The 20,287-nt window shown below is 45.3% G+C and overlaps 1 long non-coding RNA gene across 2 annotated transcripts in view; it reads left to right on the plus strand.

Annotated features, from left to right (window-relative positions):
- Positions 1-9,870, plus strand: part of LOC121869076 — a 113,097-nt gene extending 103,227 nt beyond the window's left edge. For both annotated transcript variants that reach the window (XR_006089504.1, XR_006089505.1), the window contains exon 3: positions 9,814-9,870. This is a non-coding gene — a long non-coding RNA (uncharacterized LOC121869076). The remainder of the gene's footprint in view (positions 1-9,813) is intronic.
- The last annotated feature ends 10,417 nt before the right edge of the window (positions 9,871-20,287 follow it).

The following is a 20,287-nucleotide window of genomic DNA, read 5'->3' on the forward strand; positions in this document are numbered from 1 at the left end:
TTGGTTCCTTTTTGTTCTTCCTTATTTAGTTATGTTTCTCCTCCTCCATCCCCTTCTTCTTCCTCCTCTTCTCCCTTCTCCCTCCTTTCTCCTCCTCCTCCTCCTCGCTACAGCCACCATAAAACAGTTTCAACATCCGGCTGATGACAGTTGTGAAGGAGATAATTAAGAAAGAGGAGGAGAAGGACTAGGAGAAAGGAGGAGGAGTGGAGGACTAGAGAAAGGAGAGAAGGACAGGGAGAAAGGAGGAAGACACAGAATTGCCTTCAAATGGCTGAGCAACCGACAGAACAGAATTTGCCGACAGATCTCTTCCCAGGTGAGTTAGTGTTGGGGGGGCTGGGCTGTTCACCTGGGCAGCGTGTAAGTTAGGGGTTAGGTTAGTGAGTTACAGGTAGGAATGACATTAAAACAAAGTAAGGCTACCACGAGAGTCATTCTCTTGCCAGGTTTGTTTTCATCTCCACAACGAAACAGCTATCAGAGCCGCCAGACCCTAGTAAGTAAACGAGATAGAGAGAGAGAGAGATATATATATATATATATATATATATATATATAGAGAGAGCCTGGTCAGCCGGGACGAAAGAGAATACATTATATACAGCAAGTATCAGACCGAATGGTTGGTTGCCCAGGCACAATGTGTGGAGGAGGTGAGGGGTGAGGAAACCTGTTAGAGTGGTGGGGAGGAAACCTGTTGGGGTGGGGGACGAAACCTGGGGAGGAGACTTGTGGGGGGAGGGGGGGAGGAAACCTGTTGGGAGTGGTAAGAGTGAAACTTGTGGGGGAGGGGTGGGAGGAAACCCAAGCTGGGGGAAGGGGAGAAACCTGCTGGGGAGGTGGGGAGAAACCAAGCTGGGAGTGAGACTTGGGGGAGGAAACCTGTTGGGGAGGGGTGGGGAGGAAACCCATGGGAGGGAAACCTGTACCTTGTGAGGGGAGGCGATGAGGATGCAGATGATGGACAGAGAGGACAAAGTAGCGACAAAGAAAAGAGACGGGGAGTTTAGGTAGAGAGAAGAGATAGGTGAGAGACAGTAAAGAGGAAAGAAGAGACAGAGGGAGGAGGGAGAAGGTGGGGAGGAGAGGGCAAGAAAGAGAGAGAGAGAGGAGAGAGAGAGAGAGAGAGAGACACCCACAAAACAACAATAAAACAGCCGCAACAATAGCCGAAAGAGACAAAGAGAATGTGTCTCTCAGCCACACTAAGAGACTCCACCAAATTCACACGAGGAGAGAGAACCAAGAGGAGAGATAGAGAGAGAGAACCCAGAGGAGAGATAGAGAGAGAGAACCAAGAGGAGAGATAGAGAGAACCAAGAGGAGAGATAGAGAGACAGAACCAAGAGGAGAGAGAGAGAACCCAAAGGAGAGATAGAGAGAGAGAAAACCAAGAGGAGAGATAGAGAGAGAACCAAGAGGAGAGATAGAGAGAGAGAACCAAGAGGAGAGAGAGAGAGAGAGAGAACCCAAAGGAGAGAACAGCCAACACCTCACTTTCTCTCTCTGGGCCCAAGAATGAGTTGACCAGCTGACGTGAAACTTTCTTTAGGATGGTGGTGGTGGTAATGGTGGTAGTAGTGGTGGTGGTAGTGATGGTGGTAGTGGTGGTAGTGGTGGTGGTGGTAATGGTGGTGATAGTGGTGGTGATAGTGAAGACAATTGTTATTTGTTGATGATGATGACGAAAAATAATCGCCGATAATAATTACAATAATGACTACAACATCTAATGACAACGATGATTATAATGAATAATGACAACAGCAACAATGAGACACACTAAACGATGATGACGTCAACAGAAAATGATAATGATGTTAAGTACCTCACCTGTACGACATGGAGTTAATTAAATAATACAGGTGTTGTGTACTTACCTGTGTCCTTTTACCTGAGATCAAAGTGAATAGGGATCGTAAAAGCCTTGTTTGTTATGAATGGGGTGTTAACCACGATGACCATCAAAGGATTTCAAAATAGCCGCTGGTAGGGTTAAAATAGCCGGTAAACGGTTTTAAAATAGCCTCTTATACATAAAAAAAATTACCAGTAGTGGGGTAAAATTAAAATAGCCGATGTTGGGAAGAATATAGTCGCTGGTGGATTCAGAGTAGCTGCTAATCGATTGAAAGTACCCGCTAATCGATTCACAATAGCCGCTAATCGATTCAAAGTACGCGCTAATCGATTCAAAATAGCCGCTAATCGATTTAAGTACCCGCTAATCGATTAAAAATATCCGCTAATCGATTAAAAATAGCCGGTAATCGATTCAAAATAGCCGCTAATCGATTTAAGTACCCGCTAATCGATTCAAAATATCCGCTTATCGATTCAAAGTACCCGCTAATCGATTCAAAATAGCCGCTAATCGATTTAAGTACCCGCTAATCGATTAAAAATATCCGCTAATCGATTGAAAATAGCCGGTAATCGATTCAAAATAGCCGCTAATCGATTTAAGTACCCGCTAATCGATTAAAAATATCCGCTTATCGATTCAAAGTACCCGCTAATCGATTCAAAATAGCCACTAACAGATTCAAAATAGCCGCTACTAGACCCCCCCAAAAATAGCCCACCGTTGCATTAAAAAAAGAGAGAGAGAGAGAGAGAGAGAGAGAGAGAGAGAGAGAGAGCAGTCGATGGATTCAAAATAGCCGCCCGTCAGCTTGTGTGTTCTCCCTAACTTTTGCTTTCAAACTCGTTGGGTGAGGAAAGTTGGGAGGCAGATGTGACCTATAATTGATGTGGCCCTCCAGGACTTGTGTGATGGATGCCTGTTAGAGTACCTCAGCGTCTAAATTATGAGAGAACCTGACCTGACCTAACCTGACCTGACCTGACCTAACCTAACCCGACCTAACCTAACCCGACCTGACCCGACCTAACCTACCCTACCTTGACCTGACCTGACCTGACCTAACCTACCCTACCTTAACCTGACCTGACCTAACCTAACCTAACCTGACCAAACCTAACCTACCCTACCTTGACCTGACCTAACCTAACCTAACCTAACCTACCCTACCTTAACCTGACCTAACCTAACCTTACTTTGGTGAGTGTCTTAATTCAGTCTTCTTTCTGTCTAGTTATACATAAGGTTGAGTGTATGTGTGTGTGTGTGTGTGTGTGTGTGTGTGTGTGTGTGTGTGTATGTATGAATCTATGTATACATAAGGTAGAGTGTATGTATGTGTGTGTGTGTATGAATCTATGTATACATAAGGTTGAGTGTGTGTGTGTGTGTATGTATGAATCTATGTATACATAAGGTTGAGTGTGTGTGTGTAAAGATATATTTCACCTCACCATCATCACCCTTCCTCACCACCTTCCCTTCCCTCCCCACCTTCTCTCTACCTTCCCTCCCTCCCCTTCCCCTTCCTCCTCCCTCACCCCCTCCCCACCCCTACACCTCCCCTTGCCATTGCATCAAGCCTTCCCTTGATCCTCTTAAGTGCTCGCCTTTGGTGTTGGCTAGGAACAAACTTGGGGGTGTAACACAGTTTGTGGCAAGTTCACCGTCGACTGTGAAACTTTGTCCTCAAGTTTATTATTATTATTATTATTATTATTATTATTATTATTATCATTATCTATTATCATTATTATTATTATTATTATTATTATTATTATTATTATTATTATTATTATTATTATTTTTATTGATAATAATAATAATCATACCACCAACAACACCATAATAATGATCAGTGATAAGACGGTGTTATAAAGGTGCAAATTGTTGTGAATTAATCCAATGATTATCATAATGGCCGACTGTGTGAGCACCTCAACCCCTAATGAGCTTAATGAGAGAGAGAGAGAGAGTAATTTGCTTAATGGTGAGGAGGGAGAGATAAAGAACAAGAGAGACAGTTATAGTAGTCGGAGGGAGATGAGAGAGAGAGAGAGATAACGAAAGAGAGATTGAGATAACGAGAAAGAGAGAGGGGGATAACGAAAGAGAGATAATGAGAATAAACCTATATCATCACAAACCTCAAAGTTTGCCCAGGTCACCCTCCCCTCGTCCAGGTAACGTCTTATCCCCTGTCTCGTTAGTGGCCTACAGGTAAATTCACCTCCTCAATGACCTCAGTTTACCTGTAATTACCAGATATATTCCATTGGGGTTATTACCTGGTTTAGGATAGTGTTCGGAATGGCGTCTGGTGTTCGAATTGGTGCGTGGTCAAAATTAAGTGTTCGAATTGAAGTGTTCGGAATTAAGTGTTCGGAATTGACGAGTGTTCGGAATTGACGAGTGTTCGGAATCGGTAAGTTTAGGAGCTGTCAATTTACCCAGTGAAGGGAGAAGGCTTGACAGAGGGGTGGACAGTAGGTAAGATAGACAGACTTTCAATCAGTGGGGTGAAGACTTAGGCCGTGGGGTGGGGTGGGGAAGTGGGGGAGGTGAGGGAGGAGGGGGAGGAGGAAAGAACGAAGAGGGGGGGCTCAGGTAAACCCACTGGGATAATCTGGGGCATTAATTCCGGTCGTGCCGTTAGAGGAGTTCTCAATCAGAGTCGTGTTGTGGTGAGCCTTAAGAGACTTCTGGTCCTTGAGGCTGACCTGATGGACCTGTTGCCCTCACCAGGTCCATCTAGGTCAGTTACCAGGTCCAGTCACCAGGTCAGTTACGGTCCAGTTACCAGGTCCATCACCAGTCAGTTACCAGGTCCAGTCACCAGGTCAGTTACCAGGTCCAGTACCAGGTCAGTTACCAGGTCCGTCACCAGGTCAGTTACGTTTAATTAAGAGGTGATATTACGTTTACCTTACACTCCCTGTCTAGTGGGGAGAGGACGGGTGGGGAGAGTGGGGAGAAGGCCGGTGGGGAGAGGACGGGTGGGGAGAGAGGACGGATTGGGGGAGAGGAACAGATGAAACAGGTAGATGAGAGAGAAGGGGGAGAAAAGAGGACAAGAGGAATAGGTAAAGGGTCAAGGGTGTGGGAGAGGGTGAGAGGAGGAGAGGTGAGGAGGAGAGAGAGGGACACAGGGGCAGTGATCAATACACGTTGGAAACACGTCTAACTACACCCGGGGGGAGGAAGATAGGAGGAAATAAAAACTAAATGATAAATGGGAAGGACGAGGAATGGGAGGAGGAGAAGGAAGGAGAATTAAGACTGAAGGAGGAGGGAGGAAGAGAGGGGCAGGGGTGAGGAAAGATAAAAAAAATATTGTACGATCAAAGAGATGCAACAGTCGTGCTCTCTCTCTCTCTCTCTCTCTCTCTCTCTCTCTCTCTCATACAGTTGCCAGTGGTAAATAGTGTGTGTTATGTGCGTCTTATATAGGGTGAAGTGAGGACATAAAACGTACACACTACATACACGCCCCTCCGCCCCCTCCTCCCCTCCCTCCCCCTCTAGCACCTGTAGGAGGGTCTAATTCCTCTTCAGTTTCCCTCAAGGATAGAGGAACAAGATGCCTCAGGTGGGTGGAGGTAGGGATTGTGCAGGGAGGTGAGGATTGTACAGAGGTGAGGATTGGACAGAGGTGAGGTTGGACAGAGGTGAGGTTGGACAGAGGTGAGGATTGGACAGAGGTGAGGATTGGACAGAGGTGAGGGATTGTACAGAGTGAGAGGTGAGAGTTGGACAGAGGTGAGGGATTGTACACAGTGAGAGGTGAGGGATTGGACAGAGGTGAGGGATTGTACAGAGGTGAGGGATTGGACAGAGGTGAGGGATTGTACAGAGGTGAGGGATTGGACAGAGGTGAGGGATTGGACACAGTGAGAGGTGAGGGATTGGACAGAGGTGAGGGATTGGACAGAGTGAGAGGTGAGGAGGAAAAGGAGAGAAGATAGGAAGGAGGAGAGAAGAAGGAAAGAGGAAGAGATGAAGGAGAAGAAGAGAGGAGGGTAAAGTAAGCCTCTTCCCCCCGTGATGATGTTTGAGTGTGTGTTGATCTGTCTCTCCCTGACCCAAATATCTTCCTACCTCCTCCTTCACCTCCTCCTTCACCTCCTCCTTCGCCTCCTCTTCTTCTTCCTCTTCCCCCTCCTCTTCCTCAATGGAGTGCGACTTGGGTTAGGTTAGGTTAGGTTAGGTTAGGTTAGTTTGAGTGTGAGCTTGGGGTTTTGAGTGCCACCATAGATCTTGAGTGCCACCGTTGTAAACTAAGTGGCCCCTCAGTGCCAGGGGTCGGGGCGTGTAACGAGGCACTATTAGTCATTGTAGAGTCACAACCCAATATGGCCGCCATTTTCTCAACCATATATGTCTCATGATGGTATCCAATATGGTGGCGGTGTTACACTGAGACTCGACTATGGCAGGGAAAAAAAAACATTGTAACTCAGAAAATCCTGGTTGTGGGTGGCTGGGTGGGCGGTGGGCGGGTTGTAGAATGTGCGGCTGGGTGGGATAACTTTGTTGGCCTTCTGGTCGGTGGTATAAGTGGCAAAGTGGGTGATTGTGTAGTTGGGTGGGTGGGTGGGTGGGTGGGTGGATGTGTGAGTGGGTGGGTGGGTGGGTGGGTGGGGCAGACAGGTTTCACACACACACTCTTTCACCTCGAAAAAATGGTAGGTAATGCTTCCCAGGTTTGTCCGTAGTTCAATATTTCTTCTTCCTCTTCCCCTCCTCCTCCTCCTTGCTCCCCCTCCTCCTCCCCCTTCCTCCCCCCTCCTCCCCCCTTCCCCTCCTCCCCTCCTCTTCCCCTCTCCTCTTCCCCTCCCTCCTCCTCCTCCTCCTCCCCCCTCTCCTCCTCTTCCCCCCCCTCCTCCTCCTCTTCCCCCTCCTCCTCCCTCTTCCCCCTCCTCCCCCTCCTCCCTTCCCCCCCCGCCAGGCCTGAAAAAAGCCCCAAAATTTTACTCAATTTATTTGGTGGGTATTGACAACCATTATGTTAGACTGTGAAAGGTGACAGGTGGGTGACTTTGGGGAGTATTTCTGTAGTAGACTGGGTGAGTGACTGGGGGGTGACTGTGACTGGGCAGTAGGTCAGTTGGAGGGAAGACGAGATGCCGCGTAAATGTTGACTTTGGCTCTGTGTGTCTTGTGGAGGTGGAGTGGAGGGAGGTGGAGTGGAGGGAGGTGGAGTGGGTGGAAGGAGTGGTAGGTGGAGGAGGGTGTGTGTGTGTGTGTGTGTGTCTTTTTAAAGTGTTCAAGTTCCTCCTTACATCTTCCTGATTTCTTTCCTTCTTCCTGGGAACATTCTTGGCTCTATTTTCCTCTTTTCCTCCTCTTGTTATCGTCTACTACTACTACTACTACTACTACTACTACTACTACTACTACTACTACTACTACTACTACACTACTACTACACTACTACTACTACTACTACTACTACTACTACTACTACTACACAATAATGACGATACAAAATAAACTACGTAAAAAATATCATTAGTTAGCATAATCTTGTTTACCTATGTAGTGCACCATCATGCCGCTAGATGGAGTCCTATCCAGTGGTGCCAAATGTTGAAAAATAAACTTGATTTATTTATTCACTTTCCATATTAAACACTCAAACACGAAGCTTAATTTATCCATAACTTTACATAAACTTAAACAACTTGTGTTATTACTATGGAACTTATAAAAAAAAAACTTACGTGATATATAATTCAACTTAGTAATATTGTCAACAAGCTCATTGCCAGGTACCCCCATATGCTTCATCCTTCGCGTTATAATTGCAGAATGGACTAGAAAATTGTACATCCGAATAACATATAGGATTAGGTTAGGTTAAGTTAGGTTAGGTTAAAAATTTAGATAATGAAACACTAACACAAAACAGTAAATAATGTAGAACAACAAAATAGGTTAAAACTAAACAGACTCTGACGTCATGGAACACCTGTGACTAATACCTGCGTGTTTCCTCTAATTACAGGTAAGTTACGGTTCCTGATCACCTGTGTAGCGGAGGTAGTGGCGCTCAACACCTGCTACTGTTCCTGCTGTTACTGCCCCTGCTGTTACCTGTTGCTGCCCTGCTGTTACTTGATGCTGCCCTGCTGTTACTTGATGCTGCTGTCATTTGGTTCACTTCCCAATACAGCATAAAGTCGTGTGTGTGTGTGTGTGTGTGTGTGTGTGTGTGTGACCATATCCCTCCTCCTCCAGGTAGTGAAATGTGAAATAACTTGACCGTAGAGTTATGTTGGCTCTGTTGTCTTCACTGACCTACGTCTCACCTAACCTAACCTAACTTGACCTTAACCTAACTTGACCTTAACCTAACCTTAACTTAATCTAACCTTAACTTAATCTAACCTTAACTTAACCTAGCCTTAACCTAACCAAACTTGACCTTGACTTAACCTGACTTAACTTGACCTTGACTTAACCTGACCTTAACCTAACCTAACTTGACCTTAACTTGACCGTGACTTAACTTGACCGTGACTTAACCTAACCTTAACTTAATCTAACCTTAACTTTATCTAACCTTAACTTAACCTAACCTTAACCTAACCTAACTTGACCTTGACTTAACCTGACCTTAACCTAACCTAACCTAATAAGAGTAGTTGGATTTACGAGGATTTCTCGTCGGGTTTCGTAGGATTATTTGTAGTGTGGGATTTACGGTGAGAGAGAGAGAGAGACTACCATATATTTCACAATGACAACCATCAGTACTTAACAACCACCACCACTTCTACCACCACTACCACCTCTTCCACCACCACCACTCTACCAGCCAACAAACATAAAATAATCCCCCCCCTCGGTCCCCGGATACCCATTCTCTGTACCGCCATAGAGAGCGTCATAGAAAGCGATGGTGCTGGGAGGGGAGACTCAACCATTCTTAATACTCGTGGGGTTTTGTCGCAGGGGGCCAGGATATGTGGTTAGGGCTGGTGTGTGTGTGTGTGTGTGTGTGTGTGTGAGTGTGTGTGTGTGAAGGTAATTAATCGTTTTATTAATAATCTGTTTTGTATGTCACTGTAATTTTGCCAGTGACGTCACTTTAATAACTGTGACGACACGAAATCTGTGACGTAATAATCCTAAACCCCTGACGTAACACTACAAGCAATGACGTCACATGAAACATTTATAAAATTATATTATCCAGAAAAAAAAAATAACTCGCTGAAAATAACTTTGTGCAATCACTTAAAAGTTTGAAGTTAGTAATAGCCGTTCACTTAAATAATAGCATCGGTTGTGTATTGGTCATTGAAAATAATAGTAAGAAAATGAGGAAAAAAAGTCTTGTCCTTTTCCTCAATGTGTTATACTTATCACCATCTGGCATTGTATAGTGTATTGATGGTGCTGGTGTAATGTATGGTGAGACAGATGATAACATGAGTTGTAAATACTGAATAAACCCCCTCATCATGGTTAGTGACGTCATACTGGTAAGAATGACGTCATAAAACTCCTATTAAACCCGTGACGTCACACTATACACCTCTGACGTCACCTAAAAGTCGACCATGTCTTGATGATTTATTTATATTAGTTTAGTTATGCATTTTATATTAAATTATTTATGCTATGTAATTTTGCACGTAATTTTGTCTTAAATATTTGCATAAAACCATTTTTTTAATACTGTAGTGTGGAGTTATGTGGTATAAGTAACTCTTAAGTAAATAATTAAGTAATGCTCACACTTAGAAGAAACAGATAAAATACTTTTGTTTTTATTTGTTTGTTTTTGTGTTTTTTTTTAGTTCCTAGTTTAAGGTTTTGTTTTAGTGTTGTGTTTATTTATTCTCTTGTCTTGCCTGCTGCTCCCATCGACGATCTCTCTCTCTCTCTCTCTCTCTCTCTCTCACACACCTGGCTCACACACCTGGTTCTATTTTCAGACACTGCGGGTCTCATACCTGACAGACCCAAAAGCAAGTCATCCCGACGTAAAGGTGAATATGTTGGCATCACTGTCACTTGGGTTGGTACCACTGCTGTCTCTTGGCTTGGCACCACTGTCTCTTGGGTTGGTACCACTGCCCAGCCTAGGATTTGGAGTTGGTACCACTGTCTCTTGGGTTGGTGCCTCTGTGTCTTGGGTTGGTACCACTGCCCAGCCTAAGATATTGGGATGGTACCACTCTCTTGGGTTGGTACCTCCGTGTCTTGGGTTGGTACTACTGCCCTGCCTAGGATATTGGGATGGTACCACTCTCTTGGGTTGGTACCTCCGTGTCTTGGGTTGGTACTACTGCCCTGCCTAGGATATTGGGTTGGTACCACTGCCCAGCCTATGATATTGAGATGGTACCACTGTCTGTTGGGTTGGTACCACTGTCTGTTGGGTTGGTACCACTGCCCTGCTGGAATGTGAATTTGACTCATCTTTTATTAATTAATTTCCTCACTAACTCCTCCGTCCTGTACTGTGTATGTAGTAGAACTGATAATGGCACACACACTGTTAGCTCACCCACCGCCTCCTGGGAGTTTGGTTGGCTGGCCTGTTTATTTACTAACACCTGTCCTGTGTTTGGTGTCATCTGTTAAGCACATGTTTTATATATTACCTAAGTTTGTTTACCTGGGATGTACTGTTTGTATGCCATGTACTACAGGTAATTCACTGTGTACTAAGTTTGAGGTGTACAAGGTAATGTGTGCGGTACTGTACTCAACCGTGGTCACTTCCTCAACTGTATATGTATGTGTTTATTTACAGCTGTTTTGTGTTCAATAATAAGAGGAAAATAATTAAGTTTTCATTATATTTATCGTACGTCAGACAACAATGTATTTTACCTTAAGATTAACCACCCTAATACTGACCTGACCTGACCTGACCTGACCTGACCTAACCTAACCTAACCTAACCTAATCTAACCTAACCTAACCCTCCAGGTAGCGACAGAGTGTTTAATCATCAGGTGAAATAAACTTTTGAGTTAATCTTGACCTGATCCAATTAATGAGGGAAGTTCCTAATTAATCCTAAATTATTCAATGCAATCATAACCAGGTAATTAGAGGTAAGTAATTAATTAACCTGTTTGATCTGATGTAGATTTACGCAAATTACTAACTAGCATGACGGTATTGATGGAGGTAAGTACTGTGGTGGGTGTTATTGATCTGTTATTGTTATTGATGGAGAGTGTTATTGATGGTGTTATTGATGTATTATGTTATTGGTAGAGTGTGTTATTGATGGTGTGTTATTGATGTTAATTAAGAAGATAACAGGTAAATTGTGGTCAAGGTGTTGTGTTCTCAGGTAATATTTCCTCCAATAACGTTACTCTGTTGCTGTGATTGGTTGATGAGACGACCAATCACCGGCCCGCTGTGGTATAATTGGTGCACGTGACCTGGGGAAATGGGGAGTGACCTGGGTAAGGGGGGAGTGACCTGGGTAAGGAGGGAGTGACCTGGGTAAGGGAGGTGTGACCTGAGAGAGATAGGGAGTTGTTGTGAGAGTTAAGAGTGTTGTATCCTGGGATCGAACCAACGACTTATAGAACAGGAAACGAGTACAGTCACCACTCAGCCACCGCACTCTTATAAAAAATTAAGATGAGTTTATTTTGTAATTAATTATTCAAATATTAAGAAAATACACATTAAAAGAGGTTAAATGTTGTTACTAATGAGCAAAAACCATCCTAGTTTGTGTGTTAGTCGCCCTTGTATTCATATATGGGTGATTAAGGGCAGTCTAACGAGGGTAATCTGTGACGTCAAGGTGGTTAAGGTTAGGCTAACGAGTGTAATATGTTATGTCAAATACTGTAGTGTTTGTTTAATTAGGTAAGAGAAAGGAATTTGAGTAGTTAGCCCTCGTTGTTGTAGGTCATAGAAAACGGAGATGATTCTGTTATTATTATTTTGTTTATTATTTATGTTAGAAAATGGGCACTTGAACAAATTACCCTGGAGACTTTGGACAAAATTCCCTGGAAGCTTCTAAAAGGTCTTAGAGGTATGAGATGTCAATTAATATTTACTTAGATTCTCTTATATGTTATGATTGTTCTTCGGGTGTTATTGTTCACAGGTTGTAGTTGTTGTAGTTATAATTTATTTGTTGTAGTAATCATTATCTTTTTTTTTCATTTGTTTATTTTTGTTCATCATTATTTATTGTCGTATTTACATTTATATTTCACTATAATAACAGACGTTTGTGTTTCTTCTATGTAATAATGCCACCCGTTTGAATCACCGTACTCTCTTCATGTCTGGTCGCTCACAAAACTGCAATCACAAAAAATTAATCACCGTTATTTCCAGTAGGGTTTTACGTGAGGTGATTCAGCCGTAGCAGGTTTTTACGAGACACTGAACAGTCGTAAAAAGTCCTTGATCAAATCTGGGTAATGTTTACCTCAGTCTGCCCTTGACGTCTCCTCTCCACAGAAAACCAACTCCCATAGTCCCACTTTCCTTCTATGTTAAGGGGTAACTTACCTATTTTGTCACGTCGTGAAATTGTGAAAATGGTTGAGATAATCAGTTGCTTTTGTCATGTAGCACTAATGGGGAACAAATGTCATCTATTTTCCAATTTCTATGTTGCAGAAATCACTCACATATACATACATACATACAGACAGACGTGTAAGTATTAAATATGATATATTCTCATAACGTAAATTTTAAAAGAATAAAACGAATGAAAAAAAAGTACTTAATATAGGTATATATCTTTTACCTGTATGTGTGGGTAGTAGTGTACAGTAGGTGGTGTGGTCTCTCTAGCAAGGTCCTCCTGAAAAGCGAAAACAAGCTTAACAAACAGGAAGAGCTGAAACACGAAAAACAAACACAACATAAGCATGATCTAAACAATATATCATAATAACTCTCATACATACAACCTGAATATTGGGTTTAGTGGAGGTTTGTCCTGGTGATTTAGCTGTTTTAGAAGGTTTTCGCAGTTTCGATGGGTTTTGCAGTTTACTTGGTTTTTGTTCGGGTGTTTTTCGCTGTTTATGAGGAGTTTTCGCTGTTTATGTGGAGTTTTCGCTGTTTATGTGGAGCATGAAGGTATTTGTAGCTCTACTTTAAGAAGGTCTGGTATGCTACGCCATCTATTGAACGTCCACAAAGTCACATTTTAAAGGTGAGAGAGAGAGAGAGAGTCAGAGAGAGAGAGAAAGAGCGTCAGAGAGAGAGAGTCAGAGAGAGAGAGAGAGTCAGAGAGAGAGTGAGTCAGAGAGAGAGAGAAAGAGAAAGAGAGTCAGAGAGAGAGAGAGAACTTCATAAATTCCTGGTTTATCTCGCTTCCCTGTCACATATGTCTGCAACGGACCCAGGCTGTGACGGTGCTGTGATGATGATGCTGTGATGCTGTGATGCTGGTGCTATGATGATGATGTAATGGTGCTATGTGATGACGGTGCTGTGATGACGGTGCTGTGAACAGTATACCAAATCGTCTCTTCCCTCCCCTCAATAACGACTCGACCCAAGGCACCACTAGACCACCAACCCAGTGCACTAACCACCTGACCACCGCAGTCTTATAAAAGGTTGCCAAGTAAGCTGGATAAAGCCGCTCTCAGTTACGTGTGAAAATTGACCTTCCAGTATTTTGTTGTGCCCAGCTTAAGGTCTAAGGGCATATGTTTTATATTTGTTGGATAGTGAAAAAATCCCCTCCCCCCTTTACGAGGCCCTTAATGTGACGTCATCAGAGGTAACTAGTGAAAATACCCCTTTCCCCCTTAACGAGGCCCTTAATGTGACGTCATCAGAGGTAACGTGTGAAAATACCCCCCTTAACGAGGCCCTTAATGTGACGTCATAAGAGGTAACGTGTGAAAATACCCCCCTTAACGAGGCCCTTAATGTGACGTCATCAGAGGTAACTTGTGAAAATATCCCCCCTTAACTAGGCCCTTAATGTGACGTCATCAGAGGTAACACGGGTAAACAGACTGTGTAAACTTGATCTAATATTGCTACCGGTATATTTATTTCAACATCATTATACGACAGATATTTATGAGAGGATTAATTTAATATAAGCTGGAAATAATAGCGTAGAGTTAGTATTATATTCACCCTGGGTTATTAATATTTTTTTTGTGAAGAAATATATAACTTTGGATCTATTTTCTTGCCCTCTAATGACGTCATCAGAGGCCTTACTAAATCTGAGACGTTCCTGGGTGTATTTTTCTTAATTGTTTCAAGTAGTAACTGTATGGTATGAGAGTTCTGTATATATCTTATCACCTTCACTTAATAATGTAGTTTTGTTTCGCTGTGTTGTTAAGTAGTGATGAAGTGAAGGCAGATGACCCCCGGGCCATTAGTAGTGTTGGTGGGCCATTTATATGTCCCATTTGGGCCATTGGTAGGCGTCATGTGGCCATCATCACTACCAATAACTTCTATACCACCTCCATTATCATCACTACTACTACTACTACTACTACTACTACTAACTCTTCTACCACCACCACCATTACCACCTTACCTCGACCACCACACCACTACAGTCTCACTCTCCTTATTCTTGTCACCACCACATTACTACCACATCTTCCACCCTCTTCCACCTTCCTCCACCCTCTTCCACCTTCCTCCACCTCCCTCCACCCTCCCCATATCTCTCCTCACCTGATTAATCATAACCAGGTGAGGAGAGATGTGTGAATGAGTGAGTGAGTAAGAAAGGTGAGTGAGTGAGTGAGTGAGAAAGGTGAGTGAGTGAGTGAGTGAGAAGAGTGAGTGAGTGAGTGAGTGAGAAGAGTGAGTGAGAAGAGTGAGTGAGTGAGTGCCTGTATGTCTGTCAGGTCTTAAGGTGTGTCTGTCGGCGGGTTAGTGGCGTTCGGTGAGGCTCCTCCCTTTAAGGTATGCCATTGTGTTCAGCCTCGTCCGTCACGCTGCTCTACCTGCCACCTACACGTACGGCTCAGGTCATTCTGGCTTGTTAGGGGTCATTCTAGGTCATGCAGGCGTGTTAGGGGTTATTCTGGCTTCTTAGGGGTCATTCTTGAGGTCAAACTAGGTCACTGATATTAGGGGGTCATTCTTGAAGATATAGTGGTGTGTTAAGGGTCATTCTGGGTCACTGGTGGCATATTAGGGGTCATTCTAGGTCATGGTGGCTTGTCAGGATCATTTTTGAGGTCATTCTAGGTCGTGCTGGCTTGTTAAGGGTCATTTTGGGACATGGTAGCATGTTAGGGGTCATAGATAAGGTCATTTTGGGTGACTTGTTTAGGGTGTCACCGGGTCAGTAAATGTGGTGGGTGGGGGGAAGGTCAGAATAGGTCATGTTAGCGATCCTGGTAGGTTGTTGTCGGTCACTTGTGGTGGGGGGGTGGGGGTAGGAAGGAGGATGTGGTGGGGGAAGGAAAGGATGGAGGTAGGGGAGGGGGTTGTGGGGAGGGAATGAAAGGGTAGGGGAGGATGTGGGGAGGGAAAGAAGGAGGGGTGTGGTGGGGGTTGGGGAGGGGGAGGAAGCTGTGGGGGGAGAGGTGGAGGGGTGAAGGACTGGGATCTGAAGTCCTTCCTCCTCCACCAGTCAGTGCCAGGTTATTGAGTGGTGGTGGTGGTGGTGGTGGTAGTAGTAGTAGTAGTAGTGGTGATGGCGGTGGTGGTAGTAGTGGTGATGATGGTAGTAGTGGTGGTGGTGGTGGTGGTGGTGGTAGTGGTGGTGGTGTAGTGGTGGTGGTGGTAGTAGGTGGTGGTGGTGGTAGTAGTGGTGATGAGTCAAGTTCCAGTGAATCTATGATGAACGGTTTTGTTGGGTCGTCCAGGAATTCACTGTCTGCCACCCAACATGTCTGCCACCCAACCTGTCTACCACCCAACCTGTCTGCCACCTAACTGTCTGCCACCCAACCCTGTGTCTGCCTTAAGGGAATGAGGCAGATGAGAGTGAGGGAGGAGAGAGAGAGAGGTCATATCAAGTTACAGTGGCAGTTTAGGGTCACTGGGCCATTACCTGTGTGTGTGTGTGTGTGTGTGTGTGTGTGTGTGTGTGTGTGTGTGTGGGATGGGATGGTGCCAATAATCGTGTGGGGAGAGAGAGAAGAAAGAGAGTCAGAATGGTTCTCACATCTCAGTTAAAAGGAAAAATGATTTACGAACTTTTAGAATCCAACTTCTCTCTCTCTCTCTCTCTCTCTCTCTCTCTCTCTCTCTCTCTCTCTCTCTCTCTCCATATCCATCTTGGGCTCTTCCTTTCCTCCTCCTTGTTTTCTTACCTCCTCCTCTTCTCCCTCCCCTCCTCCTCTTCTCCCCTCCCCCTCCTCCTCTTCCCCCCCTCCTCCTCCCTCCCCTCCCCCTCCCCCTACACAGTGCAGGTGGTGGTATAATCTTTTGTTGTGGGTAAATGATGCGTGAATAACCCTCTCCTACTACCTCCCTCCTTTCTTCCCTCCATACCCTCCATTCTTCCTCCCTCCTCCTACCTATCCTCCATTTCCTCTCCTCATCTTTTTTCCTCTTCCCTCCCCTCCCCATCCTCTCATTCTCCCTTCTCACTCATTTCTTCCTCATCCCCCTCCCTTCCTCTCACTTCCTCCCTTCCCTATCCTTCCTTCCTCCTTCCTTCCCTCTCCTCCTTCCTTCCCTCTCCCCTTCCTTCCCCTCTCCCCTCACCTCTCCCTCTCCCCTCCTCCTTCCCTCTCCCCCTTCCTTCCCTCTCCTCCTTCCCTCCCTTCCCTCTCCCCCTCCTCCTCCCTCTCCTCACCTCCTCCTTCCCTCTCCCCCCTTCCTTCCCTCTCCCCTTCCTTCCCTCTCCCCCTCCTTCCCCTCTCCCCCTTCCTTCCTCCCCCTCACCTCCTCCCCTCCTCACCTCCTTCCTTCCCTCTCCTCCTTCCCTTCCCTTCCTCCCTCTCCCCTTCCTTCCCTCTCCCCCCCTCCCTCCTCCCTCTCCCTCCCTCCTCCTTCCTCTCCCCCCCTTCCTTCCTCTCCCCTTCCCCTCCCCTTCCTTCCCTCTCCCCCTTCCCTCTCCCCTTCCTTCCCCTCTCCCCCCTCACCTCCTCCCCCTCTCCCCCTCTCCCCCTCAGCAGGCATATACCAGGGAGACAATAATCGTTGACCCACCAGTTGGCAACGCTCGCCCTCTTGATGGGTTTCCAAGTCGGGATAAATGACGAGGTTTGTTGTCAATCACCTGCCAACGTTTGTGAAGAGACGCTTGTGACTTGCCAACGTTTGTGACCTGGGGAGATTTTAGCCCGTCAACGTTTATTTTAGAAACGCTTGTGATACCTGATGAACATTTATGACACCTGGTGAATGTTTGTGACACCTGATGAACGTTTGTGACACCTGACGAACGTTTGTGACACCTAATGAACGTTTGTGACACCTGACGAACGTTTGTGACACCTGACGAACGTTTGTGACACCTGACGAACGTTTGTGACACCTGATGAACGTTTGTGACACCTGATGAACGTTTGTGACACCTGATGAACGTTTGTGACACCTGACGAACGTTTGTGACATTTTCTTGGTCATATGGCGAACTTTGTAACGTCACGAAAGAATGTTGACTCATGCAGGAATGTTATGCATGGTCTGTGAATGTTAAGTGACCTCGTCTGGGAATGTTAAGTGACCTCATTGGGTTAGGTTAGGTCGGGTCAGGTCAGGTCAGGTCAAATTAAGTTAGGTTATTTTCTGTAACGATAAGACCGAATACTAACACACACACACGACCCAGTTATTACGAGGATTTGGTGATTTGCGTGTGTGTGTGTGTGTGTGTGTGTGTGTGTGTGTGTGTGTGTGTGTGTGTGTGTGTGGAAGTGATGGAATTTTGTCTGTTTTAAATGGTGTTTGTGTATGGATGAGAGTTTTGTTATATGAAGCGATTTGAAATTATAGATCTGTCTGTCTGTCTGTCTGTCTGTCTGTCTGTCTGTCTGTCTGTCTCCGTCTGTCTGTCTGTCTGTCTGTCTGTCTCCGTCTGTCTGTCTGTCTGTCTGTCTCGTCTCTGTCTGTCTCTCCTCTGTCTGTCTGTCTCCGTCTGTCTCTGTCTGTCTGTCTACCTGTCTGTCTCCTTCCTGTCCTCTCCTGTCTATCATCCCCTCCTTCATCCTTCCCTCCTCTCCATCCTTCTCTCTCTCCCTCAGGTAACATTCCTACAAATCAAAACCTCCCCCTCCTCCCCTCCTCCTCCCCCTCCCCCACCCCTCCCTCCCCAACCCCCCCTCACCCCTCCTCCCCTTCCCCTGAAGATAAACCCTTGTAGCCCGGACACCCAACCTCTTCACCCTCCACTAAACTTAAAATACAAAAAAAAAATTACATTTTTTTTATTATTTTTCATTGTTTTATTTTGATCGGTTAGTTGGGCCCCAGGTCTATTGGGCCCCAGGTGTAGTGGTTAGGTTAGGTTCTTCTCCAGCTTGTAATCGGATTAGTATTGGGTCAGGATGGATTAGGGGGCTGATTAGATACCCAAATGAGATGACGTAACGCGACTCCATTTAGATTAGCAGTCCAATCCCCCGGTGATTAGATTTTGACCTTGATTATGATTGGATTATTGACGGGTGGATGTGATTGGCCAGGAGCGATTGGGGTAGGTTAGGTTAGGTTAGAATGAGGATTAGGGATTCGGTTGTGATTATTATTGCGATTGGAAAGAAAAGATGGAGGATTATATTGTGTTGTGGAGGAGGAGGAGGAGGAAGGGGAGGTGGAAGAGAGTGGGAGGAGGAGGAAGGGGAGGTGGAAGAGTGTGGGAGAGAGAGGAGGGAGGAGAAGAAAAGAGTTAATCCTTATTCGTGTGGAAGAGAGAGAGAGATTGGGTAAGTTGGACAGAGAAAGGCAAAGGGAGAGTGAGAGGAGGACTGTCTTAGAGTGAGAGTTAAAGTAGCAGTGTCCGACTCTCACTGTGGGAAGAGTTGAGGATGAGAGAAGGGAGAGAGAGAGAGACTCTTTAGGGTTGAGAGAAAGAGCAAGAGAGAGAGAGGAACAACGTTGATGTTGAGTGTGGTTCACACACACCCAGAATTCTCTCTCTCTCTCTCTCTCTCTCTCTCTCTCTAACACAGGATGGGTCACTGTTGACTCCAGTCTGTGTGGTAATTGAGGTTGTCTTTGTGCTGTTGTCTGCTGCTTCTGTTACTGTTGTCTGCTGCTGCTGTTACTGCTGTCTGCTGCTGCTGTTACTGCTGTCTGCTGTTACTGTTGTCTGCTGTTGTTACTGTCGTCTGCTGCTGCTGTTACTGCCGTCTGCTGTTACTGTTGTCTGCTGTTGTTACTGTTGTCTGCTGCTGTTACTGTTGTCTGCTGCTGTTACTGTTGCTTGTTGCTGCTGCTGTTACTGTTGTCTGCTGCTGTTGCTGCTACTTTTGTTTGCTGCTGTTGTTACTGTTGTCTGCTGTTACTGTTACTGTTATCTGCTGCTGTTGTTACTGTTGTCTGCTGCTGTGTGGGAAGATCACGGTGTGCGGGGGGGATTACTGTACAACAACCACCATCTACCTGTACAACAACCACCATCACCTACCTGTACAACAACCACCATCACCTACCTGTACAACAACCACCATCACCTACCTGTACAACAACCACCATCACCTACCTGTACAACAACCACCATCACCTACCTGTACAACAACCACCATCACCTACCTGTACAACAACCACCATCCACCTACCCCATAATACAACAACCACCATCACCTACCTGTACAACAACCACCATCACCTACCTGTACAACCAGCCACCACTCACCTACCTGTACAACAACCCCACCATCACCTACTATTGCAACAACCACCATCACCTACCTGTACAACAACCACCCACATCACCCTACCTGTGCAACATACATCACCTACCTGTACAGCAACCACCATCACTACTGCAACAACCACCATCACCTACGCAGCCACAGCAACCACCATCACCCTACTATAGCCTGTAACCACCATCCACCTACCTGTACAACAACCACCATCACCTACCTGTACAATAACCACCATCACCTACCTGTACAACAACCACCATCACCTACCTGCGCAACAACCACCATCACCTACACCATGGCCACCATTCAGTACCCAGGTAGGGGGGTACACTGGCTCACGTGATATTAAGTGTCTGGTTGTCATGGTAACGCTGGGGGGTGGGGCGGCAGTATGCAAATTAGGTGCCTTAATTACATGTCAAAAACTATATTTATTTCTGGATGTTTTATTCCGGCCATGGATATTTATGGTGTGTGTTTTGGTGTTTTACTGTGTGTGTTTTTTATCCCTGCTTGGTGTTTTAGGTTCTGTCTGTCTGTGTGTCTGTCTGTCTATTTGTGTGTGTGTGTGTGTGTGTGTGTCTGTCTGTGTGTCTGTCTGTATTTGTGTGTGTCTGTCTGTCTGTCTGTCTGTCTG

Source organism: Homarus americanus, unplaced genomic scaffold (genome assembly GCF_018991925.1).
Source record: "Homarus americanus isolate GMGI-L3 unplaced genomic scaffold, GMGI_Hamer_2.0 scaffold24694, whole genome shotgun sequence".
NCBI classification, from domain to species: Eukaryota; Metazoa; Arthropoda; class Malacostraca; order Decapoda; family Nephropidae; genus Homarus; species Homarus americanus.